Source organism: Lipophrys pholis (genome assembly GCF_963383615.2).
Source record: "Lipophrys pholis genome assembly, chromosome: 16".
NCBI lineage: Eukaryota > Metazoa > Chordata > Actinopteri > Blenniiformes > Blenniidae > Lipophrys > Lipophrys pholis.
Genome location: NC_137634.1, coordinates 13,638,607 through 13,648,021, shown reverse-complemented (window position 1 = coordinate 13,648,021; position 9,415 = coordinate 13,638,607).

Below are 9,415 nucleotides of genomic sequence, written 5' to 3'. Positions count from 1 at the left end.
ATCCCCGCTTGCAGAGAGGAACATGCAAACACATTTCATAGATTTTTGGAGCTTCGCGGAAAAACCGAAGTGGACTTTTTGTGCGGCGGGGCGCGCTCCAGCCGAGGCAACGACAAGCCGTCCAGCCAGCCAGCAGGGATCAGTCTGCTTCCAGGACAGCGGAGGGGAGAGCTGCTGCTTCAACATAAACATGTGGTCACAAAAAAGAAGAAATATTTGATCTACTTTTTAATTACATTGGATCTTTTTTTTTTTTTTAAATAACTATTTTAACGTACCTCAATAGATTGTACTTTTAGTTTTGAAACTGAAGGTTTTATACTACAATTTAAAAAAAAAAAGTGTAGTTGACCATTATTGGGTTTGTTGCTTTAGGTGGGAAGTGAACACGGGTGAACTCAGCTCACCCATCAGTGTATGAGGGGGGCACAAGTTGTATACCATGCTGACACAGAAATCAGCCCCATCCGTGGTCGCTCCTCCTCTCGCTCAGCACTGGAGTCCACTCCACCTCTTTCGACTGCCCTGTCTGCTGGCAGGCGGCCAACCCAAGTGTGTGGAAATGACACCGCCAGGGCGGCAGAGATTTTCCTTCATTTCTCTCCTTCCCGATCGCAGACTGGCTGACATTGGCTAGAAAGTGGAGCAGCTCGTCAGGGACAATCAATGCGAATCGATCGAGCTGTGCGGTTGAGGCTCCAGTGCTGGAAAATATCGCGGCAGCCGAAGAGAGAGAGAGAGAGAGAAACAGAGTGGAGAGAGAGGAATAGAGAGAGGAGGGGGTGTTCGACTAACTCTGCCCGTAGCCAACCAACCTCCCTGCAAACAAATACGCTCTGGCTCCCATAAACATGACACTCACTTCGTAAATGTGGAAATCAAAAAGCCACCCAATGCGTAATTGCGCACGGGATATGTTTTCCAAATGCTCTGTCAAAAAGGTGTCCAGTCAGACAAGTTGGGCCATATTTTATGTGTGCAAAAGCTTTCACAAATAACAACTTAAATTGTATTTAAAGGTTGATACAACCTGTTTAACGTTTTTGTGTTTGTTATAATGACACAGTTAAAAAAGAAAAGCTAAGTATGTCTCACAAATAGGAATATTTTCAAGATAATATTTCATGTTTTTTTCTATATTGGCCCAAATAGAATTTTTTTTTTGTCGTTTTTGCTTGTTGTTGTTTTTAACTGAAGGCATTGTACACTGTTTTAAAATGTGTGAAAAAAACAGTCAAGTTCTCAGAAAAACACCAAAACACAATCAGTTCAGTCATCTAATGCTACAAAAATGTGTTCTTGTGAAATTCATTTAACATTTCAAGCAGTGCAAACTTCCAAGGCCAATTGTCACTATATAGCCACTTGAAACCTCGATGCCATTGAGCTTCGAAGCTCCATTGTTTTGTTGTTATTGTTTAAGATAGTAATTAAAGCCTCGCCATGATGTGTTAAGTGAAACATGCATGGCTGTGGGGTACTTTGACATGAAAGGGTCCTCCACTTGAGCAAAGACAACCATTATATTCGCCAAGGGTTTAATCCTCCTCGATTAGCCTTTTCTGCTCGAGCTGTAAAACACATGTTGTGGTGGCTGAAATCACCACCCAGCTATGGTGACATCATCACAGTCAGGAAGTGACTGGCACAAGTTACCAGCAACAAGATGCTCGGCAGAGTGGTTGCAAGAGGAAATATATATATTTAAACAAAAAACACACACATAGATGTCAGTGAAGGTCAAATTGTACTGACTTAAAGGCCAGGGCCAAAATATCCATCATACTGTAGTGAAGTATTACTGATGAGTTGTCAGTAGACACACTTGAAAGAAAGAAATATAATTTTTTTGCCTGATAATAATTAGAAACCACAAGTATATTACTGGTGGTGATACAGCAATATCCAAACATTTCATCCAATTCATCACATGTACACCTGGATATTACACCTGGTTAGGATGTGATGGTCACCAGTTTCTCATAAGAAATAGGCTTTTCAGTAAAGAGAACTTTTCAAGGTGATCAGATGGACTGCGACCTTGCAAACAAAAGCAGTAGATATTATGTAGCGACACCTTGAGCGGCAAAAAGACGACAACAAGGTAACAGCATCACATTTTCTAAAAAAGGTGCATTTTTTTCCATTTCATCAAAGCCATTTAAAAAAAAAAAAAAAGAGAAAATCGTAATTTCAATTCTCACTATTAAGATATGATACAAGTGTGCATCTGATAAAAATGACACTTGTGTTTCACAAACATATATTGAAAGGATAATATTTAAAAGGGGTTGACACAATCACCCCCAAAGATCTTGAATTTCTGTGTGTTTGGATGTCTTTGATGCATAATCATTCTCATTTGTAAACTTGAGTAATCTCACTTTCTTTTCTACGTGTTCCATATGTTTCATGTCAATGTTTAGATGTGGCTGTGATTAGAATTTCATATGGTGCGAATTAAACTGACCACGCTCACAGCTCTCAGTAACAAGTAATGTATGTGTGTGTGTGCCCCCCCCCCATTTAACCTTCTAAAGTCCTCTATCCCTTTCTGCTAAAGCAGGAATATTACATGGCAATCTGCAATCATACGTGCCTTTCATCGGTTGAAAAGAAGGTCAAAGAGGGAAAGCATGAGAGAGAAGGAGATTCATGCATGGATAGATGGGTAGGAGGGAGCAGCAAGCTGTGACTCTTGGACACGTTCTAGTGGGTGCACTGAACCCCGGAGGCTGCAGCCACACTCAGCTCTTTGTTGTTTTCGTTCTGCACAGGGCGGCAGGGTACTTTCCTGAGCTGGGGAGGAGGATTAGCGTTGCATGGTCTCCATCCCCAGCTGCACACATGACCAGCATCGTAGGAAAGCCCCTGAAGATGGCCCAAAAAGAGGTACGTAAGGGAGGAAATGTCCGGGGAGAGGCGTGAACATCAGCTTGCTTCTCTAACGAAGGGATGTTACAGAAAACCCTTCAAATTCTCCAAATAATCCCTGCGACACATTTCCACCGCCTGGTTCTCAGGGGCTGGCCTTATTTCAAGAGTCTCTCTCAGGTTTTTCTTTACCATTTCTCCTTCTTTCTCATTGCGCAACAACAACAACCACGATGGTCATTTTCTAATGTCGGAATCTCATCCACATCTACAGAACTCAACGAGATGGTCAATCAGACCGCCTCAACGGTTCCTGCAATCGTAGTTTCTATATGGACTTCATGGTATCTCAAACACATGGGAATAAAACGATACCTCACGTTTGTTGCCCGTTGAGGTTTCTCTCTGTGAATTACTAAAGATCATCTCTCACCAGAACTAAGAAGCTGCTGGAGTGTTTCGGCAACAATTTCGCCGCGCAGCTTTTCCAGGAACTGCAAATGTTCCCTTGACATGAGCAAGCCATCATTAAACAAAGTCACTGAGTGAAAATCTTGGATTAGAACGGTTATTTTTTTCTTCCGTAATCTCTTATTCTGTAGGATCTATAATGTTAAACCGTTTCCTAAACTCCAATCTACTGGCTGACGGTGCTAGGCCTGAGCAATAGGGAAGCCACCACAGCCAGCGAGAATGAGCTAAACCGTTATATAAAAACACAATGTTTTCACCTTTTCCCTTTCGAGTTAGCAGTTTTAATTAGGCAGTCGTATTTGGTTTTTACTCGGCTTAGTTTTGTGCTTCGGAGTAAGTCATGCTGGTGACTTGCCATGTCTCATGTTTCCGGGCTCTGGATGCATTTTTTTTTTTTTTTTAATTCTAGTTCTTAATGAAAGTCAACTGGATTTTGTTCGCTTTCTAAAATACTTTACATTTAATTTAATTAATGACATTCAAATAAAGTCTTAAGAGATATGGGTTTTTTTTTCTACATTTCTTAATGCCTATAAATAAAGATAAAAAAAAAAAGAAATCCCTCATTAGATAGAAAACATGGCAAAGTCTCCCCCCTTCAGTCAGCTTACCAAATATTATTTTAGTGCGTCGCGTTTTGTCGCACAATTCAAGTCACGAAACTGGTAAGGAGTCATGATACATACCAGGAAGTGTTGTGGGTGGGAGGATGTGATGAGTCTGCAGCTGTTACTGCCTGATCTTCTGGAACACATCAGCTTTCATTCAAGCGGTGCCTCCATTTTCACCATGAGCCGTTAGCCAGACAGCCAGACAGGCTCCCTCTGGTAAATATATAGAATTTTGTGGTGAATCCACTCTAACGTAAAATTCACTTTAAATTTTTCCTGAGACTTACATATAGTGTGAAGCTTCTTATGAAGGATATACAGTCCGAGCGTCTTCAATCAACAAAACAGTGTGTGAATGTGTGAATCATTGTGTCTGCAAATGGGTGAATCATGCGACGGATCACTTAAAGCACATGGAAACTACCGAAGCTGCTTTAGATAACAACATCTACTTCTTTTTATAAGGTTTCTTTTGTAACCACATATTGAGGACTGTGTACTTGTGAGGCAAGACATATTGTTTGTGGTGCAAACTGATCTCATGAAATGGGCCTTTTTTTTTTTTTTACTTAATTAACTGTCTATTCTTGTGAGGTGCTGAAACCTAAAAAAAATCTTTGGGCCTCTAATGTGGGAACTTACGCCTGGATAAGCTATATAACGCTGGAAGTCGGTCATTTAGTGGTGCCATTTTCTCCAACGCTTGTGCCAGGACGGCATGCCAGCAAAAACAGCATTTACAGGAGGGGTCGGCACATGTGACTGCCAACAGGTCATTGCGCTCCGTTTAAGAAACTAACGTTCTTTCATATTTCTTTTGCACATTTTTTTTTAATGAACCTGTGACTTCAAGCACCTCCAAGAACATGTGATTTTAGGGTACTGCTATGTTTTCCATGCACTAAATCACAGCGGGCACTTTTTGTGTTTAATACAGGGGGAGAATATGGTTTTTTAAGTAGCCTTGATTTTTGCCCTCCTCACTGAACAAAGGACAAAAGCATCAGCGAAAGCACCTCCGTAGTTTCCCTTGACCTTAATCACAATTCTCTATCTGTCCGAGGAATATTGGCAACTCCAAGGACACACGCACGCAGCACCGGTATTGGACTTTCTGTTATCAATTGACTGTGAGAAGTGTTATGGATTTTGTGTGTGTTTTGTCTTGTCCAGCTGAACAAGCCCAAGTCACATCTTGCCTTTCAGTGGCAGACCTTGCCGCCCGGCGAGCAACACTGCTATATTTCAGGAGATTCATCGCTCACCCTGCTTTTTAATCACATGCTCAGCCTCGATGTTGGGGAGAAAGTAAAACTTGACAGTTTGAAGACAAAAAAAACAAAACATTACACAATCAACAACTCATTAGTTTGTGTTGCTAAATAGGTGGTGTCACTGCTTTCTCAGATCATCATGTCTCATGATGGAAAGAGGCAAACAGAGCTCCTCGTGCAGCAGGCCAGCTGTTGCGGCTGGTGCAGCTAAAAATCGAGGTTCGGGCTCCATCTAGTGGCAGAACTCAACAGAGGGCGCCTGGAATGATTTTACCCTCCAGGACAGGGACGGAAAAGTTTGATCACTGAGAGGGTTGCAAAACAAATTTGTATGTGACTGTACGGAAATACTACGAGGATTAAAGATAATTGTCACGTTTAATTTAATGCCACTGACTAATTGTATGTCTCTGATATTAAGCAACATGCAGGTATTTGGTTTTTTTTTTTACTTTGATATAGACTTTGTAATACAGTAGTTTAGAGCAATTTTACATCCTAACATTACAGATCGATGAATAAAAACTACCTTAAAATGAATTATTTCCCGCCTTTACTGCTTATTTACGGATTTTTTATAAAAATGCACGCCTTTGCATAATGCACTTTTTGTACTGTAGGAGGAAACTACACAGAGGGAGAACATGCAAATTCCACCGAACTGTGACTCAAACCAAGACCTTCCTACTATGAGACAGTTAGTTACCCACTGTAACGGCTTCCCCCTGAAAGTAAAGTGATGTGTTGAATAAAGTGAACAACCTCTCAGAGGTATTTCACTGAAATCAGACATACCTTTTAAACCCAAACTTAAAGTCTGTACTTTTGTTGTTCTAGCAAATCCAATGTATACCCAAACATCTTCTGGCCGTTACTGAGAGTGGAGTGAGTATATTAGCCACTGTTTTGTTTAGAGTCCATGAGATCTATCTATGTTGGATGGGCGCCTGCAAATACATGATGAAATCCAAAACTCAGCAGTGATTTCGGCCGGCAGTACCTGAACACCGCAATATGAGGATTTGTCCCAATTAATATTTCATCTCTGAATTGTTTTGCAAAAGACATTTGTGAATGCCCCTTCAGCAAGGTTTAAAACCCTTTAACAAGACAATTAAATGATGACAAAAAGTTGCATAAATGTTAAAATTTCTTAAAAAGCCAAAGAGAAGACGCCGCATAAGAAGAACAAGCAATCAGTGTGAGCAACTTTTTTCTTTTTTCAAGGCTTCCAAACAAGAGCAGCAGTGTCATTGAGAGTATTTTGTTGTTGTTGCCGGGAGCAGCTGAAGAAGAAAAAAGCCACGGAGCATCACAAGCTCTGAAATGCATCATTGTCATGTCATGTTGCTGATAGTAATGACGGGGCAGATAAGGCTCCTCACTAAGACTCAGTGAACACAATGGAAGACATACCTTTGATCCACTTATAGAAAGAATCTAGTAGGACACTATTGGATGTTTATATAGTGGAATAAGATGATAATGAAAATGAAACAATACCGACATAAATGAGACCACACACTTGGTGTTTGGCTTGTAACTATTTGATATGTATGTTCACATAATATAATCCAAGCTAATAAAAGTGGAATTTATTGATTGTTTTCCACTTGCTTTGTTACTATGTTTAGAATAAAGTGGTTCCATTATAATTCTCCTATTACAGGGACTTATATATTTCACTGTTGAAATATCAATCGATATATATATTTTGTTTCCAGAAATAAAAAACTAAACCTGAGTTATATATTTTTTTTCCCAAAAACACATTTATGATTATAAACACTCCATTTTTCATAGATGATTATAAATACAAGCAGATGGCTGTGACATGAATGCAATATTGGAAATACCATTAAAGTACTAGTTAAATAATAGAATTGTTAAGGTGAATTTTTATTTATTTTTTTTAAGTCACTGCGAAATGGTTTCACTTTCTTACTCACAGCGAGAAAGTTCAGGTTTGATTCTGGACTTCTGGGCCTTTCTGTTTGGACTTTTCATGTTCTCATTGTGCATTGTGATGGACTGATGACCTCCCCAGCGTGTATTCTACTTTTACCCCTACTTTAACCATGACCCAGGGGTGGATAGGATTGCAGGTTAGAGCAGATGAAAGGATGGATGGCTAAATCAGGAAAGGAAAGGAAACAATATTGATTAGGTGGGCTAAAGTAGCTGAAGAAGAGGATACGCAATGAACCTTTCCAAAAACTTCTTATTTCAATCAAATTGTGATTTATTGGGATGGATGGATTTGATGAACCTCCTTTGATCCGTCCTGCAATATTAACAAACTCTTGAACATGTCCATTTCCCATTATCGATATGCCGAGACATGATGGCGGCACAGGGGAGCAATGGTTTGCGCTCTTGCCTCACAATGAGAAGGTTGCGTATTCAAATACTGGAGTTTAGCATGTTCTCCTGCATGTGAGGTTAGTTAAAGTGGTGTAAAAGACATATGTCGATATGTTTTTCCTGACTAATCTTGACAAGGCAACAGTTTCACATAGGTGTCAGAGGTCCAACATCACTGTCTAAAAAAATCCCTCGAGTGAGCTCTACTGAAAATCGTCAGTTTCTGTGTCCTGTACCTTTAAATGCGAATGAGCTGTGTACTCCATGTCTGTTTTCTGGTAATATTTGCAAAGAGGAAAAAAAAATAGCATCTGCTTGTAATTTTTGGCCCCATTTACACAACAACATTCCAAGTGACAACCCTTTGTCTGTTATGGAAAAATGTTGCATTTACGCGACAGCGGCAGACACGCTGGCAGCAATGTAGTTAGTGTGTCGGGCCACGAGTGGGCGCTGCTGCTTGTTTTTGAGATGTAAACCACACATACATGTGCACAGAGAACAAAACGGCCATAACATTGACAAAATCGAGAGTACCCGACATTCGTATGGACAGATGATGAATTAGATGCTATTAGGGGTGAATCTAAACTATAAAACTACAAATATGAACTATAAAACTAGCATTCGTACCTTTATCGTGCATGAGAGAAGAACTATTTACCACTGTGGTGGTGTGCATGCGCAGTAACAGCGCTCGGTATTCTGGCTGTCTTTGTGGGGGCGGATCGCAGGCGTGAAAGCAAAGTTCCACCTTGGAGCCAGCATGAAAAAGTGAAGGTTGCAGAAACTCTGAGCACCACAGTCGTGTAAATGGATCCCCCCAAATCCAACAAAATATGGGGGGGTTACACTAACACTTGTTTTCGTGTAAACAGGGTCTTAGAGGGGAGAGATCATCTACCTGTAGGAGGGCCAAAGTCAGGATCCCAGAGGGAGGGGTTATTTCCCCAGTTGATGAAATGTAGGGGAAATCTCTGATGATGCTTTCTTCACTTCTCGGCCTCATACACAGGCTATAGGGACACATAGAAAACTGTTAGAAAGTGGCTTAACATAGGACCTATAATCTTTAATTGTGAAGGGAAACGTTATACATTTTGTATGTATGTATGTACTGTATGTATGTACTGTATGTACTGTATGTATGTATGTAAAAAGAGAGCGAGAGAGAGAGAAACTGTACAAACGTAGTACATTTGAAACTACACTGTATTCCCAAAAGGATTTCTATTTGTTAAACGCCGCGATAATCAGGGAGAGAATTTCTTAGAGAATGTTTTATTACTTTTTATTATGCAGTTGGAACTTCTGGTTTCAACTGTCTATTGTTTTCGCAATTTTTATTTTCAAATAGCCCAATTAAAACGTTGCTTCTTAGAAAATGAAAATTGTTTCAGCAATGTGCAGAAAGAAAGAACGGAAAAAAAAAGATTTGTCGCCACCAAGTGAAATTTCCCAGCCAACGTGGCCATAAGCGGCCCGGCCGCCTTCAATATTGGCGCGCACGTAGGCACCGGTCGGAGCTGAAAGCTTGGTTGCAGAGACGCTGCTGTCTGATGGAGGCTGGGACGAGGTCTCAAACAAACCCCACATGTGAGGAATCATATTTATGCCGCGGCCACATTCTGTTGAAAAGAAAGCGCATCATGGCGTGCATCACACCGTGCGTGCGTCGGGAGGGGGGTGGGATGGGGGGGCAACCCCGTCCCAGCCTCCATCTGATAGCAGCATCAGGCAGGCAGTCCCTCCCGTGGAACATTTGCGTGGGAGTTCCCTCCACCGCCATGTCGGTGTAGCGCACATCTCTCTCTCTCT